Source organism: Micromys minutus, assembly GCF_963924665.1.
Source record: "Micromys minutus genome assembly, chromosome: 1".
NCBI lineage: Eukaryota > Metazoa > Chordata > Mammalia > Rodentia > Muridae > Micromys > Micromys minutus.
The window spans coordinates 40,413,215-40,416,314 of record NC_137969.1 but is presented as its reverse complement, the minus strand read 5'-3'; positions in this window follow the sequence as shown (position 1 = coordinate 40,416,314).

The window sequence follows — 3,100 nt, the reverse complement described above, 5'->3', positions numbered from 1 at the left end:
CTATAGAGGGCATTCCAGGGCACCAGGGCCAAGCCGAGTGTTTGGAAGGGCTTACTGTGGATCTGGAAGTGGAGGATGCAGAGAGGCTTGGCCTTTGATGGGTTCTGAGTATCAGGGCTGTACAAGAAAGCTATACATTTTTTTTTCTCTCTTGATCAGAGTGGTGGACCACTTTAAGCGGAGGACTCCGTTTTTGTTGCTGTTGATTTGTTTTCTGTTGTAGTTTGGCTCTATGTTTGCCATTGTTTGGACTGTTTCTTGTTTTATGGCTGTAACTGTCGTATATTCTGACTTGGGGCGACTGGATGGAAAAAAACAAGACTGACAGGCTGCTGCAGCTTTGAGAGATCACTGCGGAAATGGCAGAGCTTTGAGGGCATAGGATTCAGCGATTGAGGGTTGGGCGTAGAATACAATGCTTCGGGCCCATCGGAAGCTTTGAAAAACCCAGGGTCTCTATAGTGAAGCCAGGGTTTGGCCTCAGTACAGCACCACAGGGCCTGTGGGGTTTTGGATTCAGTGGCAGCTACCAAGGTGCTTCCCACCCCCAAGTTACAACATTGGAGGAGGAGATTTGGGCAGGACACTTTTGTCTGTCTTTTTTGAGTGTGTGTATGTGGCCATTTCTGGTTTATTTCTGACTGCTCTTGAATGTGTGAGGTCACTATGCTGCTTCTCCAGGTCCCCAGGCTCAGACTTTATCTCCGGCTTTCTGGCCCCTGGCCCTAATGTAATAGGAATTCAAATGTCATTTGGACATAGGTACTATTCAGTTGTTTTATGCTGTTCTACTTTATTGAACAGCTTAGCTCTGAAATTAAGTTATGTCTCACTCTTTCCCAGACCCAGACACACTTTTAAAGTCTCCACATCCAGGGTCAAGAGCCAAGACAGGAAAAAAAGCAAAACAAAACAGTGGGAGGGATTATTGGTTTCATTTAGTTATCTAAAAGTAAAATATCTATGGCAAAAAATCCATTATCTATAACAAAATGTTAACTTTAAACTTGTAACACAGTGTTGGCAATTGAAAAATCTATGCATAGACAATCTTAAAGGAACCATGTGCTTTGATTCCATTTGGCAAATAAGTTCCTTTTCCAGTATCATGCATTCCTGAATGCTGCCGTGCCTCCTGCCTCGATAATGGGCTGCACCTCTGAACCTGTAGGCCACCGTAGTTACATGTTTTTCTCTGTGAGAGTTGCTTTGGCCACAGTGCTCTTCACAGCAATAAAACTCAAACTAAGACACTAGGACCAAGGGCCTGGAAGTTTCAAATTTAAGTGTTTCCTTTAAGTTTCTAAATGTTGACTTCTGTCCTCGGTCCATACACTGCCTAGTGACACCTTCAAGTCCACTTCAGGATGCTGACGCCGTATTAGGTTTAAATGGAGGGGACAGGAGGTGTGTGTAGCTGCAGCCATGATAAAGGTTTGGTACTGCCCACCGTTGTCTCTGGTCTGGTCTCTTCTGCTAGGTAGTCTGAATACTGTTAGAATGATGTAAAATCTCTTTGGTGGAGCGTCTGGGCCACCCAGTTCTTTTCTCAGCAGAAGACTTCTAGGGAAATTCCAGGTTTTTTTTTTTTGGACTTTATTGTCCTAAGACTCAAATCATTGCAGGGAAAAATGCAAGTGTCTGTTAGAGAGACCTTTTTACTGCCACGACACTTGAAGTATTTCCAACTTCTATTTCCTTATGGGTAGTAATTTGCACATTTCAATAGGTCTGAACTCCAACGTGATATATTTTGGAGGGGTGGTGTCTGAGATTAAACCCAAAGGTGCCAAGCAGACTTATCATGCACTCTCCAACTACGCTGCAGCTTCAGCCCCAGTGACGCCCACCATACACAAAAATTAGTGCTTGAAACCAAGTCAGACGAGCCGGGTGGTGGTGATTCATGCCTGCAATCTCAGCACTCGGGCAGCAAAGGCAGGGGGATCTCTGTGAGTTCTTGGCCAGCCTGGTCTGTGGAGTGAGTTCCAGGACAGTGAGAGCAAACACAGGAACCTGGAAAGCATTGCCAGGGAAGCATTCTTTTAATCATTATGTTTTGCAGATCTTTCTAAACCAGGAGTTCCAAGCAATTAAGAACCTAATTTTAAAAATTGGGCAAGATATTGTTTCATTAAGCTGTCCCATGTCCCTCTGGGGTTTGTTAAGTCCTGTACAAACAAGACTGTCTCCTACCCTGGCTGGTTTGGCTTTGGCACACACCTCTGTATCCAGCCTTCAAGAACTGGCTGTTTTTGTCTCGAACAGCTTATCAATCACAGTTCAGGGATGTTTTTCATACCTGTTTGTAATTCTACTTGATGACCAGAAGATCTGATAGTGATGAGATCAAATGAAAGCAGATGAAAACATAAACATTCAGACACAGTCAGGGATGTAGGGTCTACATGCATAGTTTTCAAATTGGGACCGGAGGGTTTGATATCATATACGTACTAATGCAAGTTGTGGTGAAATGGACACAGAAAAAAATTTAGAAATCTCTCGTCACTTCCTTACTAAGACTGTAATGGATCTCAGGTCCAGCACTAAACATGGAACAAAACAAAACAAAACAAACCACATTTTAAAGGTGTTTCTGATAACATGAGCACAAAGCAATACTTGTTGGCATTTAATTTAATTGGTTTAAATTCTCATTCTGTAGCAACATTTGTCCTAACACGAAGGAGGATGGCACCATGAGTCAAAAATGTGTTTCCTTTAACCCCATGCAATGTATATCTGGGCCAGTCTTAGGGGTACAGTATTTTCTGTATGCACATGGGTAGTGCCCATTACTGCTAATAAGAGATAACCACACATGTACAAAAGAAAACATGCCCTTTAGAACTGAACTTGGACCTTGGGGATGAAAATTTGTCCCTTGCTGATAGATGATGAAAATTATAGTCTTGAGTTTGGTCCCTGCTGACCTGACATCATTGAATTTGGAGTAGCAGAGCCAGGCTCATCCAGAGGCAGAAGAAGAAAATAATATTTGAAAAAACAAACCAGAAACAAAAAAGTGTGTGTGTGTGTATTGTAACTCAGATCCTTAAATTGTCACCATGCCTATTTTTATGCTGAATATAATCTT